This window comes from Lycorma delicatula, chromosome 2 (genome assembly GCF_047948215.1).
Source record: "Lycorma delicatula isolate Av1 chromosome 2, ASM4794821v1, whole genome shotgun sequence".
In the NCBI taxonomy this organism is placed as follows: domain Eukaryota; kingdom Metazoa; phylum Arthropoda; class Insecta; order Hemiptera; family Fulgoridae; genus Lycorma; species Lycorma delicatula.
Genome location: NC_134456.1, coordinates 72,899,083 through 72,911,124, shown reverse-complemented (window position 1 = coordinate 72,911,124; position 12,042 = coordinate 72,899,083). Strand labels below are relative to the sequence as shown.

At 30.5% G+C, this 12,042-nt stretch overlaps 1 protein-coding gene and 1 long non-coding RNA gene across 2 annotated transcripts in view; one reads left to right on the top strand and one right to left on the bottom strand.

The window, feature by feature from the left end:
- LOC142318903 (uncharacterized) overlaps positions 1–5,568 on the bottom strand; it is a 479,132-nt gene extending 473,564 nt beyond the window's left edge. Inside the window, exon 1 of the mRNA XM_075355553.1 lies at positions 5,206–5,568. The gene's annotated coding sequence lies outside the window, so the exon portion shown is untranslated. The remainder of the gene's footprint in view (positions 1–5,205) is intronic.
- Positions 5,569–5,679: 111 nt separating this feature from the next.
- LOC142320201 (uncharacterized) lies at positions 5,680–11,001 on the top strand. The gene is made up of 3 exons (XR_012755312.1): positions 5,680–5,729; positions 5,977–6,103; positions 10,960–11,001. It is a non-coding gene; the product is annotated as an uncharacterized LOC142320201 (long non-coding RNA).
- Positions 11,002–12,042: the final 1,041 nt, after the last annotated feature.

The window sequence follows — 12,042 nt, the reverse complement described above, 5'->3', positions numbered from 1 at the left end:
CAAGACATCTTTTTTTCCTGTTTAGCCTCCGGGAATCACCGTCAGGTATTATTTTAAAGGATGTATGAGGATGATATGTATGATACACTCATACAATGAACAGTAGTCTTGTACAGTTTCAGGTCGACCATTTCTGAGAAGTCTGGTTAATTGAAACCCACCACCAAAGAGCACAGGTTTCCACGATCTAGTATTTAAATCCGTATAAAAGTAACAACTGCCTTTACCAGGATTCGAACGTTGGAATTCTCGACTTCAAAATCAACTGATTTCTGAAGACGCGTTCACCGCTAGACCAACCCGGTGGGTTTTATTAAGATATGTAACACAATATTTCGATACAAAGACCTTCTTTTTCCGTTTAACCTCCGGAACCACCATAAGATATTACTTCAAAGAATGAATGAAGATGATATGTATGAATGTAAATGAAGTGTAGTCTTGTACAGTCCCAGGTTGACGATTACTGAACTGTGTGGTTAATAGAAAATCAACCACCAATGAACACCGGCATCTATCCATCTAGTATTCAAATCCCTATGAAAGTAACAAATGTCCGTCCGTATGAAGTTAGTTACATAGTTTATTTAGATTGAACAGGATTTAATTTTTAATTATCACTGTTATTCTCACAAGAATAAGATTAATGAATGCAGAGGGTTCCTAAACGCGATGGGCTCATTTCAGTAGCCCTGACCGGTTAAACATCCTCTTACCGTGACGGGGGACGCAAGGAACCATACAGCGTGGGCGAAGCCGCCACGTAAAATAAATACTGGAATTATAACTATCAATTTGAAGCGTAATCATGTTTTTTTTTATAATAAATAGAATATCCAGGATGGTGCTATTTTATTTCTCAGTAAGAATTATTTTATTTGATTTCATTAAATTATTGAACAAATATAAAAAAATAATTAAGTAAAGTGTTCGTTTTGATGTTTTAATCTAACATGACTGTACTGTCGTTATTACTAGGATTTGAATCTTACATCACTCGACTTTGGAATCAGCTGATTTGCGATGACGAGTAAACCACTACACCAGCCCGGTGGACTAGACATATAAAGAGTTGACTCTGTGAATATGTATTAATACTAATCGAAAATATCCCCAAGCAAATCTGTATATAACGATTTGCTTTACAATGCATATAATTTGTACATTAATCAGTTTTACTTTCTCTGAAATGAATAATGCTTGCCTGTAACACTGTTATAAACGTGTCACACATAAAGTTGAAACCTTTTGCATTATAGAGGTCTTCACGTAGTGATATGCAACAATACCTTCAGCTCAGTGAAAAAAAAGAAAAATCGTGCCTTAATAAAAAATTACGCGCAATTAAAATTCAGCGTAATTGTCTAGAAAGCAGAGTTTCTTAGCAGGTTTGCAGAATATTTGCAAGGTTTACTTTTTGTTTCAATTTACAGAGTTTTTTAACTTAACATTATTTATATATATATATATATATATATATATATATATATATATATACAAATGGAAAAATGTGATGTGGACAACACATAACTTCCTTGTACACCTATTAAATTACATTTACATATTTTTTTTTTTAATGAAAAGCCATTTTATATATATATATATATATATATATATATATATATATATATATATATATAGTTATGATATATTATAGTCATGATACCAAAGAAAGCAGGTGCAGATAAATGTGAAAAATACAGAACAATTAGCTTAACTAGTCATGCATCAAAAATCTTAACTAGAATTCTGTACACAAGAATTGAGAGGAGCATGGAAGAACTGTTAGGAGAATACCAATTTGGTTTCAGAAAAAGTATAGGGCGAAGGGAAGCAATTTTAGGCCTTATATTAATATTACAAGGAAGATTAAAGAAAAACAAACCAACATACTTTGCATTTATAGATCTAGAAAAGGCATTCGATAACGTAGACTGGAATAAAATGTTCAGCATTTTAAAAAAATTAGGGTACAAGTACAGAGGTAAAAGAACAACTGCTAACATTTACAGGAACCAAACAGCAACAATAATAATTGAAGAACTTAAGAAAGAAGCGCAATAAAAAAGGGGGTCCAACAAGGATGTTCCCTATCACCGTTTCTTTTTAATCATTACATAGAACTAGCAGTTAATGATGTTAAAGAACTATTTACATCCGGAGTAACAGTACAAAGTGAAAAGATAAAGATGCTACGATTTGCTGATGATATAGTAATTCTAGCTGAGAATAAAAAGGATTTAGATGAAACAACGAACGGCATGAAGTCCTACGCAAGAAATACCGCATGAAAATAAACAAGAACAAGTAATGAAATGTAGTAGATATAACGAAGATGGACCACTGAATGTGAAAATAGGAAGAGAAAAGATTACGGAGGTAGAAGAATTTCTTTGTTTGGGAAGTAGAATTACTAAAGAGGACGAAGCAGGAGTGACATAAAACGCCGAATAGCACAGGCGAAATGAGCTTTTAGTCATAAATATAATTTGTTTACATAAAAAATAAATTAAAATGTCAGGAAAAGATTTTTGAAAGTATGTGTTTGGATCGTTGCTTTATATGGAAGTGAAACCTGGACGATCGGATTACCTGAGAAGAAAAGATTTGAAGCTTTTGAAATGTGGTGCTGTAGGAGAATTTTAAAAATCAGATGGGTGGATAAAGTGACAAATGAAGAGATGTTGCGGCAAATCGATGAAGACAGAAGCATTTGGAAAAATATAGTTAAAAGAAGAGACAGACTATAAGCCAGATATTAAGGCATCCTGGAATACTAGCTTAAATATTAAAGGGTCAGGTAGAAGGAAAAAATTGTGTAGACAGGCAACGTTTGGAATATGTAAAACAAATTTTTAGGGATGTGGGATGTAGGAGGTATACCGAAATGAAACGACTAGCACCAGATAGGGAATCTTGGAGAGCTCCATCAAACCAGTCAAATGACTGAAGACAAAAAAAAAAAATGAAAAGTACATAATAAAAACTTCTGATATTTTTTTATTATTGAAGCGTGATTTTTTTTACAAAGAGAGATTAGTAATTAAATAAATCAATATATTTAAATTAAAAAAACAGTTAAAAAAAAGGAGTCTGATTCGAACCGATGTGTCTTCCACTCAGATCCAAGTATTTCATTAATTAAAATTTTATTTAGATATAACTCTGGAACAAACGAAAATAAGTACCACTTAAACAAAATCAAATTTTTTTTTTATTTGGGCTTTTTTGGATACTTTTGGTTCAGTCGATTGCAATTAAAAGGGAACATGCACAACTAGATGTTACAACAGTCGTAAATAAAAAATGTCAATATCCTATGACTAATCAGTTTTCAATTACGCGAGACACATGCGTACGTACTTACATACGAACGTACAGACGTCACGCCGAAACTGATAAAATTGGATTCAGGGATGGTCAAAATGGATATTTCCGTTGAAATTTGGAGACCGAAATTTTTTCGAAGAAAGTAAAAAAGAATTAAGATAAAAGTATTCGTTTTGATGTTTTAATTTAACATAACTGAACTTTCTGTTTCTCCTTGATTATTGCTCATTTGGAAATCGAAAAAAGATCAGAAAATATATCCTTTTAATTACCTAACATTTAATTTCTTTCTCATTATTCATTAAATTTAGGCAGTTTTAGTCCAATGTTTTTCAGTTATCGGTTGTATTCCAAGTCAGAAATGATTGTATTTTAAATTAAAATTAAAAAAAAACAATTGGTGTGTTTATTTTGATCTGGATAAAAAGTGTCATTATTATGAAGAGTTCTTAAAATGTTCTTAAAAAAAACATTTTTTTTTAAGAACATATTATTGAAATAATTTCATGTACATGCAACATTTCATGTGTGTTAATAGAAAAATGATTACGAAAAATTTTACTCTTGATTTGTATAATTGTTATGAACTGAGTTATTAAGCACAATGAATTATTAAGTTCTAAAATATAGAACTAGAATAAAAATCATTTAAAAAAAAAACGATACGGTTAAACACGCCAAGTAGTTCATTCGTATCTTATATGAATGCCAAAACACATTTATCAAAAATAATAACTGAATGATAAATAACGGAAGGCAAACTTATAAAATATGATTAAGATAATAGTTATGAAAGTTTAATTTGTTATTATTTCAATTAAATTGATAACAAGATAGATTTATTTTACTGATAAATCAATCAGTTAATGTACCACAAACAAAAAGTAATATAATAGTTAAAATATTTTGAATGGAAAAGTTTAATCAATCGCCCTTTTTTTAGACAACAATTATTTCCTTGGCTTACAATTTTTTAAGCTACATTAATGAGAAAAATGTCTAAATAAAATTACCCGAAAACTGAAATCATTTGATGAAATAAACTAAATTTCAATGAATTTAAATTTTTGAATTTCAATACTCATTTTTCCCGATACCCTTAAAGAATACTGTTACTTGAATACATGATGTAAAAGACGATTTATATAACAATGCTCATCTTTCCTGGTTCATCTATTCAAACTGTTTTCCTGTTACTGCAGCTCTTTTAATTAGAAAAAAAAAAATATATGTCTGTCATTCTTTTACATGACACAGGGAACTGTTCTTTTTTTTGTGGGGATGTAGGTTTTTTAATTATTGATATTAATGTAATTTGTTTAATGTAAATTCAGTTGAAAAAAACCATTAAATCCGATTATACTGATTTTGCAAAAAAAAAAATATCCAACGTCATTATTATTCATCAAAACAATAATACAATCGATTTGTTTTTTAATAAAATTTCTTCATTTTTACCCTAATAAAATGCTGATGGATAAATAAAAAGCTTACAGAAATTCGTAATTATGAATTACTAAGCCAAATATAAAGCATAGTTTAAACACTTTGCCAACTGTCATTTTAGTTTTGCTAATACTTATAATGTTAAATACTTAATTATGAGAAGTAAATTACATTTAAGTAAATAAAAAAAGTATTTTACAATTTTAAAAGTATTATTAGGATTACTTTATTACTTTTTTCAGGCCGGATAAAAGTAATATTAAATATTCATTTTTATGTGTTATGTTGGCAGACATTATAACCTGAAAAAGCGCAAATTGTCGACAGAAGAAAACATGTTTTGTCTACAGTAAATGGTATATTATTGAATTCTTATAACTGATGTAAAATAACTCATAACGTATAGTCAAATTAAATTTTTATACTTACTAAAAACCGATTTTAGTTGCTTGTTATTACAATATTAGTTTGAAAAGAAGACATCTTTAACCTTAGGAGACATCCTATAAAGGAAGGTAAAACAACGAATTAGTACACTCATTAAATTATGATGTATATAATAAATGTTATAAACGTACACTAAACACTTCTTCACGATCACTAATCACTAAATCAACACATACTAATAAAAAATACACAAAAATTACACAATTTTTTATTAAATAATATCAAAAAATACACACAAATTTATTAAAACAAAACAATGTTACGACACGAAAAGAATAAACGAACACTAAGCTCCGACAGTAAAGTCGTTTTGCCAACTGGCTTGATCGTTCCACCCGGTGACCACCTTGCTGTAGGAGTACTGAAGGTGAGGTGGAGGGGAGGGAACGACTAGCTGATACCAGTAGTGGGGGGAATAATTTAAAACTATGCAATATGTACAGTCGCTTGAAGGAGTTAAGAACGAACGAACACCACGCCACGCCACGCCACGGTACTCTGTTCAGGTGAATGTTATGTTGTCCTTAGACTATTCAATATTTGACCCATATAGAATCATCATATTTATATGGTTAATTAAACATAGCTTCTACCAGTTGTGTTTTATATATATAAATTCATTTAACACTATTATTTTTTTCCTGTAAATTTAAATTACTATAATTCATAAATAAATAGTATCTTACCAACGTTCAACGAGTATAAAAAATTACAAGGTTTAAAAATTAAATCAATTTTGTTAATAAATTTCAGGTGGAGAGGAACATAATTCGTTTTCCTTTAAAGTACACTTCTCAAAGACGTGCTTCAATAAAATATAAGGATCATTTTATAGAATATACGAAAATATAGCTAACGAATATACAAATTACATAAAGAGGTAAGTTTGTTTGGTCTTTGTTTAGCGTAATCGAAAGAACTGCTGAACCGATTTGGAAAATTCGTTCACCTATTAAAAGATTATCTTTTAATAATATAGTCTATACATTAATTACATCACCCACTCAGTCCTCCAATAACTTCAATCGCTTTATGATAAGTTTTAAAATACATAATTTAAAAGGTATGTCCGAGTTTGAAAAAAAAAATTAATAAATAAGTTTCCAACAAATTTTTTAATTCCATAGATTTTTTTAAGAAGTATTATAACTACATTTCGGAAAAGTGTTAAATCCTGCAACTCTTTTCTCAAAAGTTTCATGAAAGTTTTTGGAGGGAAAGACTTTTAAAACCTAAGAATTTTAGCCTTTACTAGGATTTGAACCCTAGAATTCTCTACTTCGAAATCAGCTGATTCGTGAAGACGCATTCACCACTAGACCATCCCGGTGGGTAACGTTAACGTTCTAATTAGCAGAATCATAACGAACCACGCTTCTAACTTGAACTGTTTAAATTTTTGGGATCTTAAATTGAGCGTAACTCAAGAACGACTAAACCAATCTTCATAAATTTTTCACGTTCACAGTTTCAGATAAACTACAGAATATCTAAATTTCGATTAAATAGATCAAGAAGTTTTGGGAATTTTTGAGCGACAAAACTTTACACATAGGCCAGAATATATATGTACACACACACACACACACACACACACACACACACACAATGCATCCCCATTTTAAGTGAATGATATTTTCATACCCTCTGACTTATAAATGTAAAGAAAATTCGTTTTTATCCTCCAATCCCACCATGTGACCGAAAGTAATAACGAACCTTTCTTCGAAGTTAATTAAAAATAATAATTATATATATATACACACGAGGAAAATATAAAATATTATATTTGGACCGTTTTTTTTTTTTCAAAACGTGTTTTAATTTCAAACGAAAATATTAAATAATCTCAAAGATGCCCCCTATGCTTCCAAGTATTCTGACTCCTTGAATTAAAAAAAGCTAGCTATGATGCCGAGGATCAATGTACAGATTTTAGAATTTAATCCTTCTTCTAGTAATAAATTGAAAATTATATTATTAATCTCTGGTTAGTAGAGCCAACTGCAATCGGATGAAGTTGGATGTAGTCATGGGTTACAAAGAGAACATCTCTCATTTTGTAGAATTTAATTTTTATTTTATTTTATTGACGTTTAGTATTTAAAATAAGCTTCAAATAGGCCAACACATATGCATAACTACATAAAAATTCTCATAAAGACGAATATTTTGGGCTTAGGGTTAATCTTTTTTTTTTTTGCAATTCTATCATAAAAATTTATTTTCCTTCTTTTTTTTGTTTGTTGAAAAAGATTTTTTTTTACAATGTTGCCTTGCACAATTTAAAAAAAAGAATGATATTTTTTATAATTTTTGAAATCGATTTCTGTACATTTCCTTCTTAATTAGCTAGCTACGAGATCTGTAAATAAAATAATGAGACTGGTTCTGAAAAAATCTTTTATTTACAATCCAATAGTACATGGACTCTATCACCTTCGAAATAGTGTCCTTGAGAAGTTACGCAACGCTTCAAACGGTTTTCCCACTCTTCATAGCAGTGTTGGAACTCAAAAACCGGAATACCCTTCAGATGGTCGTTTACCTTTTTTTTTTCTTTTTTATGTTTTCTGCTGTTCCAAAATGGTGTCCTATGAGGTGTATTTTTAAAGTCACGAACAAGAAAAAATCGTAGGGACTGAAGTCAGGTGAATAAGGTGGTTCAGGAACTACAGGAATGTTTTTCTTTGCCAAAAACTCATTAATTGAGAACACAGTGTGACATTGTGCATTGTCATGATACAGCATCCAGTTGTCTTTGATGGCTGGTCTCACGCGAGTAACTCTTTTTCGCAGTTTTTCAAGAATTTCTCGGAAAATATATTGATTTAAAGTCTGTTCTGTAGGCTAAAACTCCTTATGGACAACGCCATTACTATCGAAGAAACAAATTAGCGTGGTTTTGATTTTTAATTTGCTCATTTTTGTTTTTTTGGGGCGTGAATTTGAAATGTGTCAATCCTTGTTCTGGCTGGTTTAAGGTCGTACTCAAATATCCAAGATTCATCACCAGCAATAACATTTTTTAGAAAATCAGGATCAGTTTTTATTCGCCCTAGAAGATCGCGGCACACTTCCACCCTGTTATTTTTCTGTTCAACAGTGAGGTTCTTTGGGACCAATTTTGCACAAACTTTTTTCACGTCCAATTCGTTTGTCAAAATTTGGTAGACTGTATTACGGTTCGAATTCAAATGTTCTGCAATCATCTGACAATTAATCGTACCGTAATAAGTTTCTGATTCGCTCATTATTTTTGTCACTTTTTGACGTTAACGGTCTTCCATAGTTATCGTCCGAAACTGATTCTCGGCCATCTAAAAATGCTTTAAACCACCTAAAAACTTGGGCTCGTGACAAAGTTTCAGTAGCATTCTCACCGAGTTTAACACAATACTTGATTGCACAACGTTGCTCATAATTAGTATCACTCATTTTTGTAACGTACAACAAAAACTCGTTTCACGAAAAGCTTGTCTCACGTGGCAACAATAGACTAAAAATATTAATACTAGTAACTTTTCAGTGTTGCCACTTTGACTGCCAAAAAACTAGTCTCATTACTTTATTTACAAACCTCGTATATTAGCCCGGAAAGTAAAATATCACGTAATTCTGGTTCCAAAGATATTAAGCTACATAAACGACAATTTATTTGTAAGAGTTTTCCTTATAGTACTATGTTATTAAATACTAAGAGCCGGGAACGAAAGATTTAAATGTTGTTGTATTAATCTTTCATTTTTAAAAACGTTTACCCGAAAAACAATTAAAAGAATATTTTTTTTTACATGCAGCCCTTAAGGCTTTCCAGCTTTCTTGTTTCCCCCAAATAACCTGAAGTATTTTTATTTTGTCTCCGATATTTCTCGGCAGTTTTGTATAATACTGTAACAAGGGTGTAGATATGGTAATCTTTCAAAAAACCATCTCTCCACTTTTTTACTAATTGGACTCAGAGGTATCGTGAAATATCGAGAATTGAAAAAGGGAGTATTCCTTTTTTTGTTCGTATATATGAATTCATACACGCGTGTTTGTATGTGTATGTTTTTTGACATTTATCTTTATTAATAACAATTCGTTTTGCGATTGGCTGAATCAATAATGTCGCTTCTAGGTGATTTCCATTTGCGGGGCCCTAATATTATTAAAACTTGGGGTTGAATCTCAAAGGAGAAGTAGAAAAGATCAGACTGAGACTACGTTTAATGAACTTGCATGAATTTTGAGCTCTTCTAAATTAGAAATGTTTTCGTTTGTTCAATTTCTCATAAAACATTCCTTGAAACGAACTCAGAAACCCAGTTTTTTTGCTCTAATTCCGGTTCCCGTTAATCGATTCGCTTTAAATTCGATAGAATATATCTGCTATGTTTACATCATCCTACCAAGTTTTCCTAAAATCGAGTAAAAATTGTGCCCGGTGGAATTAAAAAAGCTGATGGTTTTTGGCTCTAACTGCGGTTCCTGTGAATCGATCTTTTTAAAAACCAGTAGGACTCTATTCCCAATAGGTTTAAATCACCCCACCAAGGTTCGTCAAAATCGGTAGAGATTTGAATCCTGTAGAGCGGAAGCGAACGAAGAAATATTATAGATTTATAATATGTATATAAATATTGCAAAAACGTGTTCAAGAGATTCCAAAACGTAAGGAAAAGTTGTCCCCTTCCCCCAGTACCATCTCATAAAATTTTACCGAGGGCAGTAGCGATTTCTACAACTTCTTTGGAATTATGCTAAAAAGGTAATATTTATTGTATTATTGTTTCAGTATTTAAGTTTCTCGATTTGGATATCAAAACTTAAACGAAAAAATATTTAATTTAATTTAGTATATATAACTTATTTGACAGAATAAATAAAAGTATTTTGTTTGCTTCAACAGTGCTACATAGATTTTGTATAGAACAATTTTTATAAGCATCAAACCAGTCATATCTATTAAAATAATTTATTTTTAAGAAAATAAAAAGATATGAAAAAATTTACTCCTAGTAGAACAAAAAAAGTGCTGAAAATTTACCCAAAATCCCCGAGCTCTTAGTGCTCTATTTCCCATAGGTTAAAATGTTCCCAACAAATTTTGTCAAAATCGGTTAAGATTTTCCTCCGGAAGAGCTGACGAAAAAATCCTATACACGCATTACATATTTATATAAACATGACCGGGCGCAGTAGCGATTTCGAATTTCTTTGTAAATCTACTAATTACGGTTTTATTTGAAATATTTAACTTGCTCCAGATTGTTTGTTTGCTTGTTCATTTATTTTTTCAAAGCCTGTTAGTCAATTATTTTAAAAGCGTGGTGCGTGCAAGCTTTATTTCAATACCGGATTGTATTGCAGGTACGGAAGACGTATGCAGGCGATGGAGCTACTTGCGCTTGCGCATAGGGTCTAACAGTAGATGCGCACGGTAACAGCGGACTGCATGCGTAAGCGCAGCAAACCGTCTGCTCCGTTTACGGACCTGTTTAAACACGCAAGACATGTTTTGTTAGTACGTTGTACTGTGTGGATATATTGTAACTTGATAAAACTGTTTATTACAGTAAACATTGATTATTTGATTGCATATTGTTTATTTGAATGAAATGAATTTTGATCAGGTAAGGCAATTTTATTATTAAAATCAATAAATTAACGCAACTATTATTTGTTTGTAATATTAATAATCTGTATCCATATTTGTTTCGCTTCATGACTAACAAGGTACTTCGTTTGCAGTTGGACCATGGCTGGTGTAATCATTCAAATTAATCTGTAATCAGTAAGTAATTAATTTTCTTTAGATATTTAATTGACATTTTATTATCCTGAGATCAAGTAAATAAAATTTAAAGCTAGTGTTAAGAATTCGTAAAACTGTATATATGAAATTATACTCGTAATCTTATGTTAAAGATTAGATCACTTTAAAATAATTTAGTAGTATTTTTAAACCCAAAATCTTTATATAAATTTAAATAAGTAAATCAAAATACAAAGAGTAGAGATTGAAACATTTATACGTAAAAGAAAAAAAATCTGATAATCGATGGATGAAGCCGTTACTTAATGAAAATCCGTTTTTACAAAAGAAAATATATATATGTTTTGTTTTTAATATTTTTATTTATAGTCGTATTAAGAATTGAAGTCGTTAATGACTCATCAATATCTGTGAGAATGTACCGGTAAACGTGTAGCCTTGAACAGACTCAGGCCGACCATTCCTGAGATATGTGGTTAACTGAAACCCAACTACCAAAGAACACCGGTATTCACGATCTAGTATTCAAATCCGAATAAAAGCTACTACCTTTATTAGGGTTTTAACTTTAGAACTCTCGACTTTGAAATCCTGATTTACGATGACGGTTTTATCACTAGACTAACCCGATAGCTGTTTCGGTATACAGTATCTTATTTATTATTTTTATACCTGTGGAAGGTACTGTTTACAGAGTAGATTTTTTCAGTAAATTTGTGAAAATCAAATAAGAAGTTTTTTATTTTCTTTTCAAAATATTTTTTTCGAAAGTTTATCATGGACATTAGTAATTTTTTAAATAAATTAATTTGTAGTCAACGCTACTCTAAAAACATGTTTAACAATATTTTTCATTGTATTTCATTAGGATGTTTCGTCAATATGAAGATTGACGAAAAACAATGGAAATTTAGGGTCATCAGGTTCTTGTGGAAAAAAATTGTTGTAAATTTCACTATGAAATTGTTTTTTTGTTATTGTAACTAATGTGTATGAGATGAAGTAAATGATTTTGATTTCCAGTTTAATTGAAATATTTTGATTTTTTTTATATTTAA